The 21,614-nt window shown below is 43.2% G+C and overlaps 1 protein-coding gene across 15 annotated transcripts in view; it reads right to left on the reverse strand.

The window, feature by feature from the left end:
• The window catches only part of PUM1 (pumilio RNA binding family member 1), a 53,305-nt gene extending 44,326 nt beyond the window's left edge, over positions 1 to 8,979 (reverse strand). For 12 of the 15 annotated variants that reach the window (XM_088672482.1, XM_035117520.3, XM_035117509.3 and 9 more), the window contains exon 1: positions 8,870 to 8,979. The gene's annotated coding sequence lies outside the window, so the exon portion shown is untranslated. Of the gene's footprint in view, positions 1 to 8,705 lie in introns of all 15 variants that reach the window. The other 3 variants (XM_088672484.1, XM_088672483.1, XM_035117508.3) reach the window with 1 other exon arrangement.
• Positions 8,980 to 21,614: the final 12,635 nt, after the last annotated feature.

A 21,614-nucleotide genomic window follows, 5' to 3' on the forward strand; every position in this document is an offset into this window, starting at 1 on the left:
GTATTCCCACTCACAGATAAGGCTGGTGCCAAGCTTTATTTTCCCAGGTCTTTGGGTAAATTGTTGGCCACTGAGTTTATTATGAGTTTAATCACAGCCAAATATGACTTTAATTAATTGTGGCTGTAAAACACTTTGGGATTCCTTTTGTATTGATGAGACACTCAAAATATTTTAAACAAAACAAAACTATATAATTGGTGGATGCAATGCCACTGAAATCGAAAGCTTTTCAAGTGGCTGTTCCTAGGAAGCACACAGCTCCTTAGGCATGCTAAAATTAGTATGTCCACATTCACATGTAATGGTAAGGTAAAGATACTGGCTCAATAAATCATACTGTGCAAGTCACCTGATCACTCCCATTTCCCCTTCTCTAGCACAAGCGGGTAAACAAACTGGCATGGGAATAGCTTAAGGTACACCAGAAACATGGATGTTTCACTCTAACAAACCACAATCCGTAAATCAACTACAAAACATGATTTAAGTCTGATTAGCAATTGTTGTTTCTTAAAGTGATCCCATATTCAGATAGTAACGCTAAGCTATCCCTTTTCTGATTTGTTCATGCACTCTAGCCAGAGGAAGAGCAAAGTGGGAGCTATTGGGTGCATACAAACAACCGTTTGTTAAGAGCTTGGCCCAAGTTTTCACTTTTCAGTGATTCTTCCCTTATGATCTAAACCAGGCATCCCCAAACTTCGGCCCTCCAGATGTTTTGGACTACAATTCCCATCATCCCTGACCACTGGTCCTGTTAGCTAGGGGTCATGGGAGTTGTATGCCAAAACATCTGGAGGGCCGCAGTTTGGGGGTGCCTGATCTAAACAATATAAGAGGTGTGTGTGTCATGTTTTAAGAACACTTACAAAAATCACAGTTTGCTTTATTTTCATTTCCTAATCAAGTGTTTCAATTCAAATACTTTTTGTTATTGGGAAAATATTTCTGAAATATTTATACAGCACATAAAGTTAGCATGTCATACTTTTTTGGTTTGTGTACCAAGCATAAGCCAGATAAAAATGTTAAATTATATCTAAATTGCTTCTAAGTGGTGGTTTCAACTCATCAGAAGATAGCTGCATCTTTTCATTTGAACAGAAGGTGGCTAGTCAATAGTGCTTTTTAGATATTCAGTGTCACATGATTATAACCATGTAAAGCATGCCAAATGGTGCCACACGTAATCCTTCCCAGAGCTATTCATGCATTGAGGGCATGTCTGCAGCACAGCAGCCTACCAAATGTGCATCAACTGTCCATGTGAGCTGAAACCCTGAGTGCTCCAACACCATCACAAAGTTTGGTTCAAAGAATAACTGGCTCAGAGCAATTGCTTAATGACTGTAGGAACATTTCAAACTGGGAAACACACCAGCTCATGTGCATTTGGATAACTGCATGAAATTGTTCCTTAAACAACACAGAAAGGAAGTGTAATGTCCCATTTTAAGCAAGCCATAGTTTACTGCTGCATCCACACTGATTTGTTTTAACTATAGTTAGTGAAAACAAGCCAGGATCAAACTATGGTTTTGGACTGTGGCTTGTTCACCATGTAGACCATGGTGGTCCAATGCAAAATCCTCAAGGCCTTTTTAGGCGGCCCTTGCTAAGTACCGAAGCTGCAGGGAACTGGAAGTAACTACATGGAAGCCTTGCGCTGGTTTGCTCGTGACCACCGCAAACCACCCATCCAAGCTGCAGCTGAGAATCCTCCTCAGGGGCGGAGTGAGAATTGGGACAGGGAGAAGAAAGGAAAGGAGCAAGAGGCAGTTTCTCCAGTCATGCCAGCATTGTCTTCCTTGTAAAGGGGGGGGGCAGGCATTTGCAAGGAATCCCGAACTTGGCCTAGAGAGTGCGAGTGCACACACGGGTGAGTGTGTGTTGCATATTTTGGCAACTGCAATGCTGGGAGCAGGAGAAAGGAGAGAACGGGGAAAGGGCAAAAAAAAAGTTGAGTGGGACTTCACTAATCTGCCCAGCAGCTGCAGCAGGTTGCTTGTTTACCTGCTCTTTTCCTCTCTCTTCTCACCCCCGCGGGATCTTTTTGGTCTCTTATTTTTATAAGAATGGCTCTGATCTGTTTAATAAATAAGTAAATAAAATCTACTGATTGTGTAATTAATTATAAATATTTAATTAAATATATTGTGTATATTGAATAATATCAACTCTATTGCTAACACTTTAATTTATGATATAAAAATTTAATTCAGTGTATGGCTCCAGGTTCTGTATCAGAGTACTCCTGCGCCCCACTTTGTTCAAGAGGCTGGACAACCCTGATCTAGACTTTCTACAAAGCACTGTTCCCAGTGTTCAAACAAAATGGGGAACTGCACTTTGTTTAAAAGCAGAAGCCGTGGCTTCTAAACTTTTTACATCTCCAAAAGGAGAGGGTAGGGGAACAAACAATCCCAATACTCATTCAGATAGTGAGAAACCATTAAATTTGAATTGGGCCAGGTCTCCTCTGTGGAATCATTTCACACATTTAATCTGCAAATCAAATACCAAGCAATGTAATTGAGAGATTAAGTGACCCCTATGCTCATGTGAACTGACCCCCAAGGCCATGTTTCCAATTACTTATTGCATTCCATTGAAAGCAGGAGCACTCATCTTCAAGTACTGTACTGTAAGGGTACCTTGGCAAATCTGACAATCTTACCTTCTGGCATACAGTGGTGCCTCGCTTAACGAATGCCCTGCTTAACGAAATTTCCGCTTAACGAAAGGATTTTTCGAGCGGAGGTTGCCTTGCTAGACGAATTCGTTTTATGAAGAATTCGTCTAGCGAATCACGGTTTTCCATAGGAATGCATTGAAATTCAATTAATGTGTTCCTATGGGCAAAAAAAAATTCCAAAAAAATTCAATGCATTCCTATGGGATTCGCTAGACGAATTTTTCGTTATAAGAAAAGACCCGTGGAACGAATTAAATTCGTCTAGCGAGGCACCACTGTACAAAAAGAGGAAGATGGGTGAGTGGGGAATGTCATGGGGGGAAATCATATGGCAGGAAACTTTGGTTTTCCATTACAACTGAACTGGGCCACTATGCTTGTTGGGTATATTGTACATAAGTTTGATTTGCTTGTTCATGCACATGAAAAGCGGTAAATACATATATGTGAAGTAGTCCTTAATTTTAAAAATGTGTTATGATTAAAACCCCACTTTCAAACTTATTTACTTGAAGAAAAGTCTCAATACAGCAAACTGCCCCAGTAATTGTGCTCTGGATTGCAGCATAAACCAAACTGTACTCTAATACAGAACTTCAAAGATTTCTGGTTTGGTTACCCATATGTAACAAGTACCCATATGTAACCACAGCAAACTATGGCAAGTTCTTAAAGAAATGGGAGTGCCTGATCACCTCATCTGTCTCCTGAGAAATCTTTATGTGGGACAAGAAGCTACAGTTAGAACTGGATATGGAACAACTGATTGGTTCAAAATTGGGAAAGGAGTACGACAAGGTTGTATATTGTCTCCCTGCTTATTTAACTTATATGCAGAATTCATCATGCGAAAGGCTGGACTAGATGAATCCCAAGCCGGAATTAAGATTGCCGGAAGAAATATCAACAACCTCAGATATGCAGATGACACAACCTTGATGGCAGAAAGCGAGGAGGAATTAAAGAACCTTTTAATGAGGGTGAAAGAGGAGAGCGCAAAATATGGTCTGAAGCTCAACATCAAAAAAACCAAGATCATGGCCACTGGTCCCATCACCTCCTGGCAAATAGAAGGGGAAGAAATGGAGGCAGTGAGAGATTTTACTTTCTTGGGCTCCTTGATCACTGCAGATGGTGACAGCAGTCACGAAATTAAAAGACGCCTGCTTCTTGGGAGAAAAGCAATGACAAACCTAGACAGCATCTTAAAAAGCAGAGACATCACTTTGCCGACAAAGGTCCGTATAGTTAAAGCTATGGTTTTCCCAGTAGTGATGTATGGAAGTGAGAGCTGGACCATAAAGAAGGCTGATCGTCGAAGAATTGATGCTTTTGAATTATGGTGCTGGAGGAGACTCTTGAGAGTCCCATGGACTGCTAGAAGATCAAACCTATCCATTCTTAAGGAAATCAGCCCTGAGTGCTCCCTGGAAGGACAGATCGTGAAGCTGAGGCTCCAATACTTTGGCCACCTCATGAGAAGAGAAGAATCCTTGGAAAAGACCCTGATGTTGGGAAAGATGGAGGGCACTAGGAGAAGGGGACGACAGAGGACGAGATGGTTGGACAGTGTTCTCGAAGCTACGAACATGAGTTTGACCAAACTGCGGGAGGCAGTGCAAGACAGGAGTGCCTGGCGTGCTATGGTCCATGGGGTCACGAAGAGTCGGACACGACTAAACGACTAAACAACAAACAACAACAACATGTAACAAGTATCTTACTCTGTAACAAAATAAGGGCAGATGGGAATCTTTATTCAAATAAAATTACTTCAGCCTCCTTCCAGTATGTACTATAATTAAGTACGACACAAACAGAACATTCTAAGAACAAGTATAATCAATGGGCTTCCCCCCACTTTGGTTCTTTCTAAATATGGAAACATTAACAGAAAATATCAACAAGTAATCTTCCATTCATAGTTGTTACGTTTATTGCCCACTTTTCTCCTTTAATGAGGTCAAGTAAGAATTATCATTATCTGCCAAGCCTTTTTAAAGAAAAGCAATATTTAAAAAGCTATACCCTGTCTTTCAATTTTCAAAACCTGCATAGTAGTTTAACAGAAATAAAAAGCACACTTAGCAGCATAACAAAATCATTTTTTAAAGCCATTGGACAATTATACACAACCGAAACGTTCTCTGAAACAATCATACCTAATCTACCATCTGCACCCTACTAGCAATAGCACCAGTGGGAGTGTCCACAAAGCAGGCACCACTGTTGAAAGCCCACATCTCCTGTAGACACCTTGTAGTAATGTGGGGATTTTTTTTCCAAATGGAAAAATGTGGCAGATGTTCCACTGTTGTAATGTTCTGCAGAAATGCACTGATTCAGAAAATTTATTACTAATGTAATACATGAATACAAGTCAAATTGGAGGGCTGGAGAAGGTACAAAACTAATCAGGTCTAAAATAAAAACTTGCAATTGACTTTTCCTGCCCAGATGACTAGTCCAAAGAAACACATAATTGAAGAGATAGTTTAAGCACCCCTGTGTTTGAGTATCACTATTTTAGTCAGTGAAAATAGCAAACCAGATTTTTCAGTGAGTGACTGCCCATGCAGACAGCTTTAAGTACAGTCAAACCTCGGTTTGCAACCGCCTCCCACCGCGGACCCGGAAGTATTTACATCCGGGTTCCACGGCGCTCGGATGCGCAAAAGCAATCTGCGCAGTGCACGTATAGAAGCGATCTATCGGCGCTTCGCACATGCGCAGAAGCGTGCCTTGGGGAGCGACGAACTCAGGGAGCAACCAGCTCCCCAGAACCAATTGTGGTCGTAAACGGAGGTATGACTGTACAAGTACCGGGGGGGGGGGAGAATGCACAAAGCAAGCTTTATGCTCATTAAGCAATATCTAACCCTAGTCATACTCAGAGTAGACCCACTGAAATCAATGGAATCAAGTAACTTAAACCCACTGATTTCAATTTATCTATTCTGAATACAGGTTTTTTGGCTATTGCCCACTGGCTGTAACAAAAGATGAAAGGAAAGATAAATGGCAAGAAATGGGCTGGAATATCCCATGTCATCTCATCACTCAATTTTTAAAAATGTGATGCTAACACCGGAAATTTAATGTGTATTTCCAGCATTACAGAAGCAAAACTACGCCTAAAACACCATGCCCAGGCTTGAAGCAACACTATGCCCAATATACCATGTCCAGGCTTGAAGCAACAGTTCCTCAGTCCAGTACTTTGAAGTGGTAGTTGTGCTCATGTTCAAGAAGTAATTTATTTGAAGCATTTTTATTCCGCTCTTCCACTGAAAGAGGCTCCCAGAGCAGCTTACAAAGTTTAGAAATGTGTCGGTTACACTACACTACACTTCCTCCTGCTCCCTTACAGAACTGAGAGCTGGTGTGATGTACCATAGTTGTTAGAACAGCAGATTAAGACTCCACACCCACAAAGCCATCAACATCATTGGATGAATCTTGGGGTGGGCACAGTCCATTCTGGCATAGCCAGATGCACAGGGTTGTTGCGGAAGATAATACTGATGGCAGTGAAAGAGAACTGTGTAGGGAGGGTGGGGAAAATATGATTAAAAAAATTAAAACTGAAACTTTATTTTCAAATCTCAGCACTGTGAAGGTAATTTGTACAACCACCTACCGGTATGTAGCCATAGCACCACCAATGAATGCTAAATCTAGCATATGCAAGGAAATCCCTAAATGCAAATACTCTTTTTTGAAAAGGCACAGGGGGAACAGCATGCTGGGAAGTTTAAGTTTAAAACTAAAGTATTTTTATATCACTTCATGCAAACAGAGGACTCTTACACTAGGGATTCCCAAACTCTAATTACCAAGCTACACACCACTCTTATCTGCTCACGCACACCTGAGAGATAAAACCCACACTTTGAAGCACAGTCTGTTCATTCAGCCACAATCCCTCTGCTCCCTAACGGTACTACAGAATGTCCTATCAATGTACTTTCAGTCAAGCTTCCAGTACTGCAGAGAAAACAAGACAGCTGCAGTGCCACAGAATCAGTAATCTGGGAAGGCCTGAAGACCACCTAAGCCAAGGCAACCCAATTGTCCAAAGCAGCCTACTCTCTCAGTGTGAACCCACGCCACATGAACATCCCATGCCCACAAGAGGAAGTTCTACAAAAGGCGACTCTCTTCATTTCTCACCTGCCCAAAAAAAGGTTGACACCAGACCCCCACTTTGAAAGCCCTGATCTACAGAGAACCTTTCAAATCATAAAGGGTGGTTCAAGTCACATGACCACCAGTTTATTTTCCCCTCACTTGAATCCCAAATTTTGTCATCAGCTTCCTATGAGAGCTGCTAATTTACAAACAAAAAGGCAGCCTGTGGCCCTTCAACATAAACTATATCCACATTATCAAAAAAGAAAGAAAACATTTTTTTTGTCGTCCTTACTAGATTGGTAAAAGGAATCACAATGTGTAACTTTCTCTTTTATATAAACTAGAAACAAACTTTAAATCAATTTAATAAAACTGATATAACATGGCATAACAAATACAACTGAATTGCTACATAGAAACTAGCCTTACAGGGTTAATACCAGGGAAGGAATTAAAAATTGTACTCCACAAGGTAAATTGCTATCCCCATACTATATTTTTAAGCCATCAAGTCCTCCTTTTTCTAGGAGAATTGTCTCTTTGCATTTGAAGTTTGTTGCCTACAAATTCTAAGACCACAGCCCAACACAAGAGTTAGGCACACTAAAAACTATTTATTTTATTTCAATTAACTGAAGGAGCATTAATTCTGGGCCATGACATAAAGTTGTGGTCCTATGTACATTTACCTGGGAGTAAGTGGTGGGAATCACTTTTGAGTAAAGATGCAAAGGATCAAACTGTACATTCAGTTCTTTGTTATGGTTCTTACATGATCAGGCATGCCCCCCTCCGATTAAAAAAAAGTGTTTAAATTGATAATATTTTCCTTGGGGTTCATATGATAACAAAGGGCTACTCTGTCCTCTTCTGTAACTTTGTTTCACTTCAGAATGGCTTCACCAAGAACTAACTTGAAGCTAGAAGGGCCAAGGCAAGGGCCTAGGAGGGGAGAGAAGCCAGCCTTTCATTGTTGCTCACTTACAGATAAACACACAAGCTATATGTATAAAAAACGAGACAAACCAGGAAATCCATTACGGCATGTATTCTTTATGCCCCTTTCATCCGGACAAAAACAAAAACAGAAATCCCTATGCCACCATGCTCGCCCTGAAAAAAACAAACACAAGGGTCCCAAAACAAGCCCAACTAGCTACTACAAAGAAACACGAGCTTCAGAGGTATTAACTCACTGTGGGCCAGGGAAGAGAAACACCCCCACCCCCACCCCATTGTATAACATCCAACACACCATCCACTCCCCCCACTCAATGTATACATACCTACCCACCCAACCCTGTACACCAGTGGCAGACAAAGTTTAAGTCACGTACACCATTTCCTGTATGCCCTGCTCGCGGACGATTTTAATTAGGCATCACCTACGGACGTTTGAAAATTCTAATTATCTCCCCCTGTTTAATCACTTTTCCCCACCTCCCTCCCTCCCCTCTCCCCCAAAGTACCCCCTTTTATCCTCCACATCGCTGGAGTTCAATCCTGCACCATGAAACCAGCCACCCCCCAACCACCGCCACCAACCCCCCCGGCGCCAAAAAAATGAAGCATATTAATCACTCTGGCTGCTTAGAAATACTATTTTAAGCCGAAGTAAACTCTCTTACCCGCCCCTCCCTCCAAAGAAAAGGAAGGAGGGGATGAGAGAACAAAACCACCCCAGGGGATGGTATAAACTGCTGCTTCTTTTTTAAGGTGGGGGCTTTTTCCGGGAAGGGGGGGGCTATACAGTTTAAAGGTGGGCGTCCCAGGCCCCTCGAGCCGTCGCCCCCCATCGGTCCTTCCTCTCTCCCTCCCCCCCTCCCCTCCTGGAACAACAATAGAGGCCTTGCTTGGACTCGAAAATATGTACCAGGAACAAGCGCGAGGAAGAGCCTCGGCGATAATGCCCGCCCAGGGCCGCCTTTCGGAAGGGCCTCGCCGCCTCGGCCTAATCCCTAGCCCCAATACGGCTCTACCATCGGGCTGCCTAGGGTGCCAAGTCCCGTTTCGGCCCACTCCGGTCCGGATACTCACGGGCGGAACGGTAGGATGAAGATGGATCTCAAAGGCCCCCCCCTCCCCCCGGCCTCTAGCTCCGGCTGCCGCTCCCCCTGCCTTTCACTCCAACAACATGGCGGCCCACTGGGGACTCGGGGCGGCGCGCTGCATCATGGGAAGGGTAGGCTCCGCGAGCCTGGCCGCCGCCGCCGCCGGCTTGCAAGGCAGCTCAGCCCGCAAGCTCCAGAGGCGCGCGGGGCTTTGTTGTGGCCTCGCGCGCACACGCACACACCCCGTGGCGGAGGGCACTCAGCATATAAAAGGGAAATCGGGGTGCTTGGGTTTGGCTTTTGAAAAATAAAAACAAAAACACCTCGGTAGCCTGAGGCTTTAGAACTGAGGATGAGAGAGTTATGATACACAGTATACAGAAATAAATATAGCTGCACATCATTTATTGCTAATATAGAACGTGAACTGTGCGGGGGGGGCACCTCAAAAAATCACCCTTTTATACATGCTGCATAACTGTAAAAGACCCTTGGCAACCAAGTCCTCAAGTCAAATGCCCCTTATCCCACCCCCAAAAGAGGCTGTCAACAACTCCCTACTTCCTCCTGCTTCTGTGCCTGGAATGGGGAGTGACAGGCAGAAACTCAACAGGTGGAGTTTTCTGTTACTGCTGCCGCTGCTACAGCTACACCCTCAGTCGTGTTCACATTCAGGCATTTGCTTGCTGGATATTTGTTTGCCATGAAAGGCACAGCAGCCATCCCTGAAGAAGTTGGGAACGCTAACGACCAGGGCAAGAAAGACGCGGGAAAATCATAGCAGGTCTGTATCCCACCCTGCAAAACAAAATGTACATGTATAGCTATCGTGATTCTTCGTACAGTGGAACCTTAGTTTATGAACACCTCGGTTTACACATTTTCGGTTTACGAACGCCGCAGACCCATCTGGAACGGATTAATTCACTTTCCATTACTTTCAATGGGAAAGTTCGCTTCAGTTTATGAACAGGCTTCCGGAACCAATTACATCCATGCTCCGGGTTAAGTACGCTTCAGGTTGAGTACTCCGCGGACCCGTCTGGAACGGATTAATCCACTTTCCATTACTTTCAATGGGAAAGTTCTCTTCAGTTTATGAACGCTTCAGTTTATGAACAGACTTCCGGAACCAATTGTGTTCATAAACCGAGGTACCACTGTATACATAAACAAGCCCCTTCCCACGTTCTTCTCACTAACAGCAGAAATTAATTCCACTACAAAACAAAATGAGTTACGCTCAACTAGACTTTGCTCCTTCAGAAAGATTACACGCCAACAATAGTTGCTGCTCTACTGCCATCTGTAACAGAATCATGGACTTATAGAACTGTAGAATTGTAGACTTGGAAGGGACTCCAAGGATCATCTAGTCCAACCCCCTGCAATGCATGAATCTCAGCTAGATCATACATGGCAGATGGTCATCCAACCTCTGCTTAGAAACCTCCAAGGAAGGTAAGTCCACCACCTCTTGTGCTGGGAGTCTACTCCACTGTCGAACAGCTCTTACTGTCAGAAGCTCCCCCCAATATTTAGCTGGAATCCCATTTCTTGTAACTTGGAATTCATTGCTACGGGTCCTAGCCTCTGGAGCAGGAGAAAACAAGCTTGCTCCGACCTTTTTCCAAGCTAAACATGCCCAACTCTCTCAACCATTCCTCATAAGGCTTGGTTGGTTTCCAGACCCATGATCATCTTGGTCGCCCTCCTTGGCACATGTTTCAGGTTGTCATTATCTTTCTTAAATGGTGGTGCCCAAAACTGGTCACAGTACTTCAGGTGTAGTTTAACCGAGGCAGAAAAGAGCAGTGCTAAGACTTCTCTTGATTGGGACGCTATAGTTCTATAACCTACTCCCTGCCCATATGCACACCATTCACATGTTCAATAGGCCAGGTTTCCCAACTGCATGTGCGGATCCTGCCTGGCTTTCTACTGGTGTGTCCTAACCTTGCTGAGCTGCTGCTCCTTTGTTCAGTAAGCAAACCGGTCTAGCCTGTCCTTCTCTCTCCAGCATTGTGCTGGAATGGCTTTGTCAGCTTCAATGGTAGACATTTAAGCAGATACAGAATGAGCATCTGGAAGCAGGTTAAAAAAAACCCCAACAGACTCCCATCCTTTCCTGGTGGAACAGATGCCAAATACACATCCAGATTATCTTCAGCACCCTCTGGCATTAAAGTAAACTTCCCATTTCAAAGTCGCATTTAGAAGACAATACATGATGCACACTTACTTTGGAATGAGCCTCAATGAGCTTAATGGGACTTCAAAACAAACTTATATGCAGAATAAACATGCACAACTTAAAGACAGAACCTGATGTTTTCTCTTACAAGGTGCAATTAATGCAGCTTCAATAGATCAGCATATGCAAACTATTGTTTTTTTTATATATAATATATTTATTAAATGTGGTGGAGATACTATAGTAATAAACAAACATCTGCAGTTGATCTACAATTTGCACTCTCAGGCCAAAAGCAACCAGGATTTACCTGGTCTAAGGGACAAAGGCCTTAGCTCACTGGTAGAGCATCTGCTTTGCAAGATGCCAGGTTCGATCCCGGCATCTCTAGCTGCTGGGTGAGAGTCCTGTCTGAAATCCTGGAGAGCCGCTGCCAGTCAGTGCAGACAGTACTGAGCTACATGGAGCAATGCCCCAACTGAGTGTAAGGCAAACGAACCTCTGCGTAGTGAGTTGATCAGGCTCACTTCAACCCCCCCCCCAAAACAGGCATGCTTTGTTGTACTCTAATGCACAAGCACGTGTTCCTTCCCGTCCCAAGGATAATTTTAAGACAATCACTGTTGTTACTTACAGGTAGGTAGCCGTGTTGGTCTGACGTAGTCGAAACAAAATAAAAAAATTCCTTCCAGTAGCACGTTCTTATCTCATTCTACATTCTTATCTCATTATACATGCTAAAGCTATTTTTAGCCATCTCACCCCTTGCTTTTTCCTGTAATACCTATTAGTCGTTAACAGTTGTCAACAGGCTTACCACACCTTATCAGCCAATCACCCATTCCCACCACCCTTCTGAGTAATACCCCTCCCCACCCTCTCACTATATACAGTATAAGGGTCTGGTGACTTCTGTTTCAGTGTATTTGAAGAAGTGTGCATGCACACGAAAGTTCATACCAATGGCAAACTTATTTGGTCTCTAAGGTGCTACTGGAAGGATTTTTATTTTGTTTCGAGTGTTGTTACTTGTGCAAGATATTGGCTACTATATTCATAAAAGTCGAGCACCAAATTTGAACAAAAGAGGGTCCCCACCGGAAATGTATTCCTACAGGTCCAAATGGCAATCATTGTAGACTACAGTTCCCATCACGTACTCCTTTTACCGGATATGAATAAAGGAACGATTCCACTGCCTCGGTGCATTCTGGGACTTGTAGTTCCTGTGGTTACAAACCACGGTTAAAGGAACAGTCGCTTTGAAATCGCGGTTCATACAAAGCAACACTAAGACAATTGTAGCGTTACTACGCGAGTCTGTTCAAAAGAAAGTCCCGCTGAGTTCAATGGGGCTTACTCCCTGGTGCATAAGTATGTAGGATTGCAATTTAAAGTGAATTACAGAAATGATTCCTGGCTGATTTCCTCTGCAAACACAACAACTGCATTTTTATCATTGTTTAATTATCCAAGGTTTTACATATTTTTAAAATTAAAAAGTACATTTTCTTCTTGAAATAAAAGATCAAGGAACTGAAATACTTTTTCTCTGAATATGGGAGATAATGAAATAATTTATACCAAGCGGTCAGGTGAAGAAATAAAAGTGTTTATACACACCAGAGTATTGATAGATTGGTATATGCTGTTGCTCAATATATGTTGTTTTAAACCATTTTTAATACTGTGTTTAAATATTGGGGCATTGACTGAGAGGCTAGCAAACTCTAGAATTGCTTAAGCATTTTTGTTAGTTTGTTTCCTGGACTTTGAGGAGCCACACACTCCTAAATTATTTCAGGACATTCTCTCTCTCTATATATACAGTATATGTGTGTGTATAATGCATTAGCCAACAGTTACGTAATAATACAATAATTCCTCTAAGCCACAAATTATTAATATGTTATTATGAAGTCTCCTGGATTGAATCCTGTTTTGTGCTTCATCAGAACAAAATGGAGAATTTCTCAAATAATGTCACTCATTATTTATTGCATTACTGTATATATTTCTTAAGATGAACAAAGATTAACACAGATCTGAAAATTCAAACAAGAAGATCTGCAGCTGCCATTGTGAGAGATTCTCCATTTTGCTCTGATGATGATGATGATGATGATGATAATTTATTTATACCCCGCCCATCTGGCTGGGTTTCCCCAGCCACTCTGGGCGGCTTCCAACAGAAAAACAGAATAAAATAATCGATTAAACATTAAAAGCCTCCCTAAACAGGGCTGCCTTCAGATGTCTTCTAAAAATCTGGTAGCTGTTTTTCTCTTTGACATCTGATGGGAGGGCGTTCCACAGGGCGGGCGCCACCACCGAGAAGCCCTCTGCCTGGTTCCCTGCAACTTGGCTTCTCACAACGAGGGAACCGCCAGAAGGCCCTCGGTACTGGACCTCAGTGTCCGGGCAGAACGATGGGGGTAGAGACGCTCCTTCAGGTATACTGGACCGAGGCCATTTAGGGTTTTAAAGGTCAGCACCAACACTTTGCATTGTGCTCGGAAATGTACTGGGAGCCAATGTAGATCTTTCAAGATCGGTGTTATGTGGTCTCGGCGGCCACTCCCAGTCACCAATCTAGCTGCCACATTCTGGATTAGTTGTAGTTTCCGGGTCACCTTCAAAGGTAGCCCCACATAAAGCACATTGCAGTAGTCCAAGCGGGAGGTAACTAGAGCATGCACCACAAGCGGGAGGTAACTAGAGCATGCACCACTCTGGAGAGACAGTCTGCAGGCAGGTAGGGTCTCAGCCTGCGTACCAGATGGAGCTGATAGACAGCTGCCCTGGACACAGAATTGACCTGCGCCTCCATCGACAGCTGTGAGTTCAAGATGAAGCATAGAACAGGATGTAATACAGGAGCTCTCATCATAACAATAGAATAAATTGAGATGTTAGGAGTTAAATGTTGTGATTGTTAGACTACAGTAGTTAAAACACACACACACATTTTACATGCAGTTTTGCTTTTCCTACATATAATTTCCATGCCATTTTCATTCTTTCTACAGTCCTTGTGATGTTGTCTGTTGTTCCTTATACTTTTGAACACCTTCTCTCTTGTGTTGGTTAGACTACAGCTCCTATCGCCCCTAACCATTGGCCAAACTGAATGAGGAGTTGGAAGTCCAGCAACACCGTTCCACCACATAGCTATGGCTGTTCCCCCAAGGACCATGGCTTGGAGGTCAAGTTGTGCTACTTATTAGGCACCTAAAGAACATAGGTATAACTTTCCAGGCTCTCAGGGGAAACTTTGACTGCTTTTCAAAATTAAACACAACTGATGTAAGCATTTTCCTGGAACTGACTGAAGCACTCCTCATTTGTCATTCCTATTGTGTTGAACTGTATGGTGAGTTGTTTGAAAATATGAATAACAATGGAGTCGGTGTGGTGTAGTGGTTAGTTTCTAACTAGCACCGGAGAGACCAGTGCTACCATAGTAACCCCCTCTCAACCTTGAAGTTCACTGGGTGACCTTAAGCTAGCCACACCACCAGGCATCTCCAAACTGCAGCCCTCCAGATGTTTTGGCCTACAACTCCCATGATCCCTAGCTAACAGGACCAGTGGTCGGGGAAGATGGGAATTGTAGTCCAAAAATCTGGAGGGCCGAAGTTTGGGGGTGCCTGCACACCACTCTCAGCCTACCTACCTACCTCAGGGTTGTTGTGAGGAAGACAACCATGAATGTCACCTTGAGCTCCTTGGTGGAAATGTTGGATAAAAAATGTGAAGAATACTAATAATTTTGAACAATTCAGTACAAAGGTAACTTTTATGTTGATTGCTGTCCATTTTTGCTTCTGGCCTTGCCCCCAACTTGCATGTGGCCCCTGCGAGGTTGCCCAAGAGGGAGTATGACCCTCATTCTGGAAAAAAAGTTCATCAGCCCTGCCCTATAGATCTGCTGCAGTAACTGAGGCACAAAAGGCAGATATGGGCTTGGTGCTGAGTTCTTGTCTTTGCTGCCACTGTATTGTATAATAAATATTTTGTAGGGTGTGTGTGTGTGTGTGTGTGTAGACGAAGCTACTGCCTTGTATCAGTGGATAGAATTGGCCAAGGCCATTTTTGGCTTCCAAGTGCAGCAGGTCCAGGAGCACCACAAGAGGAACTCTTTAGGGAAAGATTAAAATGTAATAAAATCTGAGTAAGTTCAAGTCCTACGGCTAAGTAGCTGCCAGAGGTAAGTGACAGGAGGAGGAAGGTGTCCAGCCCAGGGGTTCCTGCTTCCATACGTGTTTGCCAGGGATGATTCCCCATCCTCTCTCCAGCTTGGCTACTTTTCACATTGCAAAGATATTGCCAGGATGCCACACTGCAAGCTTGCCACGTCCATCAAAGGCCAGCAGGACCATGTAGATGAGTAGGGCTTTACAGGTAAATCGTTGCACAACTTAAGAATTGTAGTGTTGGAAGAGACCACCTGTGCATCTAGTGACTGGTTCACCCCCTGCAACGCTGGAATCCTTTGCCCAATGTGTGGCTCAAACTCGTGACCCTGAGATTAAGAGTCTCATGCTTTACTGACTGGTTTGTGGAACCCATTTGTTCAACAGTAGGCTTCTCCCTATCCTGACCCCCTAACATATACGGTACATTAAATGTGCTGCTAAAACAAAGCAAGCTTGGGGGTGGGAAAACCAGAAGTAGATTTTTGTATGGAAGGGACTGAGAGCTCATTCCTATGTATGTGGGAACCAATTCCGTAACTCTACGATCACATCTTTTTATTTATTTATTTACTTCATTTATATACCGCCCTTCATCTGAGGATCACAGGGCAGTTTGCAATATAAAAACACAAAAATGCAGTTTCCAGAAACTGGTATTCAGAAGTAGGACTGCTTCAGACTGTGTAGACAAGCCATTATTGGGACTAGTATGCATTAATCCATGAGAGGATTAATCCTCAGGCCCTTTAGCCTCAGCAGATAAAAAGGTGTCCCACCCCTTCTTGAATGAGGAAAGAATACCCTGATGAGTGTTCAAAATTAAATTTAAAATCCTATATTTGGCATAACTAGAGACAGAAGAATCTGAAGGGGGGGGGAGTGAAAAAAAAACCCACCCATTTTAATCAGTTCAACTGCACAAAATCAGAAAAATACACAAAATTCAAACAGCTATTGGTAAATCAAACATATTTGACCTGTTAGAATTACAGAAGAGAGAAATAATATTTCGACATTACAAATACAATTTTATTTATTAAAAAAAACAAAACATGTCCAAGCACCAGTGCCAAAATCTGTGAGGGCGTTTTTTTAAAAAAAAAAGGAAAGAGGGAAGAGAGGTCCATGTGCAAGGGAGAAACGGAGTTACTTTCTACCAAACTTTGAATTGTGGCAATTCCAAAATCATCCTTCAATAAACAAACACACATGCAGATACACATTTTTAACCACAGGAGATGGAGCGCATTGCCATCCAAAAACCCCAAAGCAAAAATTGAATGGATTTTTCACCCATGCTCCAATCTGGTTCTATGATCACAAACGTTCGTATAAACCACTTCAATCTTAGGCTCCACTTATCCGGAACGCCACCCCCACCGAAAAAAGCAGGATTTATTTACTCCCAATGAAACATTGTATAGGATTAGGGTGGACTTTATGAAGGAGTTAGGGTACACTTCATGAAGCCTCTTCTTAAGGGTACCTATTTTCCCCCTCCCACAATCGGGGTGGGGAATGAAGAATCTCAGTTTCTCTTGGTTTGTTCATTTTCCCAATCTTAAGCACAGCTGTTCACAATTCTGCATTTTAGCATGAATTTCTCTGGATATTTCTGCAATAAATTTGTTCGTAACATAATGCATTTGTTGTATGTTATTTTCACTATTATATGCACTCCCCCACCCCCTCAGTTTTGTATGCATTATTTGGTTGGAGAACCGCACTGCAAATTTTGGAAAAAGGCGGGTTTCGAAGCACAGCTGCATTTCAATTCACACATTTCTCCGGGACATGCAAATTATGGAGTCATCCAAACCTAATCCCTCCCACATCCCTAGTAGTTTTTGTAAGATTTGCTAGTGTAGATGGGGGATGAATATAGCTCTGTTTCATTAATTATTATCATCATCATCATCAAGTTAAGCACTGAAGGCATACATTTGTGGAACAATAGCCACTTGAGTCAGTCAGAATCCCAACTGCAATAATTTTTATATATAAAGTAACTGCAGGAAATTAACCACAGGAAAACACAGTGCCGGCCCTGTCATTAGGTAGAGTTGGGAAGCCACCTCAGGAAGCAGGTGCTAGGAGGCGAGCATTGGTGTCATTGTCTGGGAGGGTACATGTGTCTGCCCTGTCCCTTCTAACTATAGGCCGTTGCCTCCAGATGCAGTAGAGGGGCACTGTCCGGTCGCCAATGTTGAACTGATTGAAGTGTCAGAAGTGATTTGACTGACAATCCAGTTGGCTTCTGTATGCAGAATCGGTGGGGCAACTGTCTTACTTCTTGCCTCAGGGAGTATAATGTCTTGGGCTGTCCTTGACAAATAACACAGGTCTTTTCGCAATTGCAGGTTCCCCTACAGCTGACCTAGCGCCGTCCTGCTAAATTGGAGGGGAGATAAATGACAAATAATGCCCAAGATGGGCTACATGGGTGATATGAAACTCTGAAACAATATTGGGTTTGGATCAAATGTTATTGGACTACAATTCCCATCAGTCCCAGCCAGCATGGCCAATGGTCAGGAATGATGATGAGATGTAGTCCAGCAACACCTGGAGGGCATGTTGACTACCCTAAGGTAAATGCTCACAAGGGCCTCAAGTTAAAGAATCCTCACATATCCAAAGAGCCAAATATATATATATCACCCTCTCATCTTGGGAGCTGCTGTATCTCAGTGTAGAGGCTGCATGCAGAAGGCCCCAGGTTTAATCCTTGGCATCTCCAGGCAGGATTGGCAAAATCTCCTGTCTGAAACCCTGGAAAATCACTGCCAATGTGCATAAATAATATGCTGCTAGAGGGACTCATTATAAAGGAAGCTTCCTATGTTCATATCTTCCCCTGAGGCACTGAATCAGAATAGGCTCTCAGACCATTGTGCAAGTAACCACTGCTTCAGGATACACTCCCTCCCACTCATTCCAGTAACCCTTACAAAGGCACAACCATTGACCTGGCTGCCAAATCAGCTTGGACCAATGGCTATTTGCCTCCTTGCCTCCCAGAACTACCTTGCCCAATGTCCACCTTCTGCCTTGTCATTATGGAGCTTTGAGCTAACATTTTGCTTGAAACAGGGCCTGCATTTGCTTAATTTCCTCTTCCTTTCTCAATGTGTGCTCCTTTTGTACCATGCCTGTTAAGATTACCAGCCATGACTTTGAATTGGAAACAGCCTTCAACGTATTAGCAGAAATGAAGTATAAACAAACAGGTAACGTTGCCTTCCCGTAGCTGACATGGCTCTGCTGGCTGAGGCTAATGGAAGCTGTAGACCAGTGATGGCCAAACTTGGCCCTCCAGCTGTATTGGTACTACAACTCCCACCATCCCTAGCTAACAGGACCAGTGGTCAGGGATGATGGGAATTGTCGTCCCAAAACAGCTAGAGGGCCAAGTTTGGCCATCACTGAAGTAGACCAAAACTTCTGGAGGGCATCAGGTGAGCAAAGGATTGAGTAAAAGGTCTAGATCAGGCATCCCCAAACTGCGGCCCTCCAGATGTTTTGGCCTACAACTCCCATGTTCCCTAGCTAACAGGAACAGTGGTCAGGGATAATGGGTATTGTAGTACAAAACATCTGGAGGGCTGAAGTTTGGGGATGCCTGGTCTAGATGTACTAATAGTGTGAACCGGTCTAAGGCAGCTTTCTGTTCTCCTAAGGCACTTGGAGCTCTTCAGTGGAAGATTGAGAGACGCACAAGAATCAAACATAATAATACTATAAATATGCTACTGAAACAACCTGGGAAAGTAATGTGAAGGAGATTTATAAGTCCAGAGAGAGGATATGATGTGTGTGTGGATTTGCAGGGAAATTTTCCTAACTTGAACTGGCTTGCAACAATTTCTATAAGGACTGCAACATTTGCATTAGACTGGGGATGGGGAAACCCATGTCATTTATTTATTTATTTATTTATTATCATTATCATTACCATCATCATCCCACCCTTCACCCTAAGGTCTCAGAGCAGGTTATAACATTTAAAACACAATGTTAATAAAAGGTTTAACACAACTTACTATCGCAGAAGAAAGGTGGGTTCTAACAGTATACAACTCGGGTGTCAAAAGCCAGGGTGAAGAGATGTGTCTCCAGCAATCACTGTATAATGAGGAGGCCAGATGCACCTCTGTGAGGATGGAGATCCACAACCGAGGGGCTGCTGCAGACCACAAACACACACACCCCTGAGCTTCTAGGGCCCCCTTTGTCAAGCCGCCTAACACCCAAGAGGAGGCACTCTTTCAGGTATTTGAGGCCTCAAGTCATTTCAGGCTTTAAACACTAATGTGAGCACCTTGAATTGGGCTTGGAAATGAACCAGCAACTACTTTGTTGTTGGGTTCCTAGCGTCATCAGCCCCAATCTACCTGGGAAGGGGTGAGGATCAGCTGTTCCCAATCCATGGTTTAGATTGATTAGAAACTTTTGGACCAACTAAAAAACAAGTAGCCCTGATTAACCTGGCAGTTTTGTTTAAAAGAAGCACTATCATTTTTACTTGTTGGTTTCATGCTTGCTTCGTTTATATTATGCTCCCTTTCCTCCAAGGAGCTCAAGGTGATGTTCTGAATGTAGTGTCCCCCCCCCCCAAAAAACCCTTCTATTTTATCCTGGCTGCAATACCATGAGGTAGGTTAGGTTGAGAAATAGAAACCGGCCAAAGCAACCATGGCCAAATGGGAATTTGAACCCTGGGCTCCCCAGTCCTAGGTCAACTGCACATTGACTTTTTAATAAAAATACTTCTTGCTGGTGGCAAGAAGAGGCAGTCCATGTTCCTTTCACCCAGAAAGGAAAATCTCTTCTAATACAACCGCTGCATGGATAAAACATGTTTTTTTCCTGCTTCAGAACGACTGTTTTGCCACATATTCCAATTGAATCAATTTATTACTCAATTGACAAAACCTCCTTTTATTAATCAGCTAAGGGATGCAAACCTATGCACACTTATTTGGGAGTAAGGCTGCAATCTGAACGAAATAAATGTGCTGCAAGACAGGTGAGAGCTCTAATTTATGTCCGCCTTCCTCCCTCCCTGTCACATCATTCCCAACTGTGAATCCCTCTTGATGTTAAGATGTTTCTGGAGTGGTGGGTGGAAGAACAAGGTGCATAAGCATTGAAATTTTCAAACTGAAACTTAACATTATTGCATTACAATTCATCAATATTTGCTTTTTAAAAAGTAGCCCTCAAAGCTTTAAAAATAAAATTTATAATAAATTGTTCTAAAGTTGCTTCAAAAAGAAAACTACCAAAACATTGCTAAAAAATAATAATGTTATTTTGTGCAAAAAATTTGTTGGTTTCAGTATGCCAAAGAAGACAGGGGCTCCTGCACCTTTAATATAGTAGTTGCTTATTGAGGAAGCAATATCAGCAGGTGTAGTTTGCATGGCAAGAAACAACTGCTAACATTGCACGAGCCCTGTTCTATTTTTGCACCTGACCATCCTAGCTACCGGGGGTGGGTGGGGGGGTGGGAACTGCAATAAATTTATCTTGATTATAAAATTCCTTCTCTCTGAGCTGGAGGGGGCGAGAAAGAGTATTTCCTTTCTTTCAGTCCTGAGAATGCTCACCTTGAATCTGGTATTAGGAGAAGCTGCTCTGTAACCAAAATTGCTGGCAGCCAATAAGGCCAACTCTTCTGCCCCTTCCTTATTTCCATGCTTCACAGCGCAATCTTATGCATGTTTACTCAGCAGGAAGTCCCAGTGGACTCAGTGGGGTTTACTCCCTAGTAACACTTGTGATTGCTGCCTTTTTACAAATCAGATCGGTAGAGAGTGAAGGGACATGAATTGCAAATGAAAGGGAAATGGTTAGCTTGAGATGGGCTTTGGGGGAAACCACAATCTTTCATTAAAAAAGTAAGTCCTACAGCTGCTGCATCCTGCCCCCATATCAGGAGATTCCCACATTCTTTTGTCCAGTTCAGCAGGACAAAACTTTGAGCGGAGTTTTCAGCCAGTGGGGTTTTCAGCCAGTAGAAATGATGCTGAAAGCCTGTTCCAGTTGCTCAGCTTGCCCTAGACTGGCTAAGGCAGGATGTGTCGCCAAGCATCTTATATCAGGTATATTTGGGTAATGGGGAAAAGAAATTGATGGCACATGGACTTTTCTTCCAGAAATATCAGTTGCAGGCAGGCAAAAGGAGCAGACTTCAGCGTGTGTGCGCAAGCACGCACACACACTTCGGGTTTATAGGTCCCCATTTATTGTCTCTATGTGCCATGCTCACGATTTGGGAGATATTCAGCAGTGCAAAGAAAGCCTGGCAGCCAGCCATATTATTAGGCCACGGT

This window comes from Zootoca vivipara, chromosome 6 (genome assembly GCF_965207765.1).
Source record: "Zootoca vivipara chromosome 6, rZooViv2.hap1.1, whole genome shotgun sequence".
Lineage (NCBI taxonomy): Eukaryota > Metazoa > Chordata > Lepidosauria > Squamata > Lacertidae > Zootoca > Zootoca vivipara.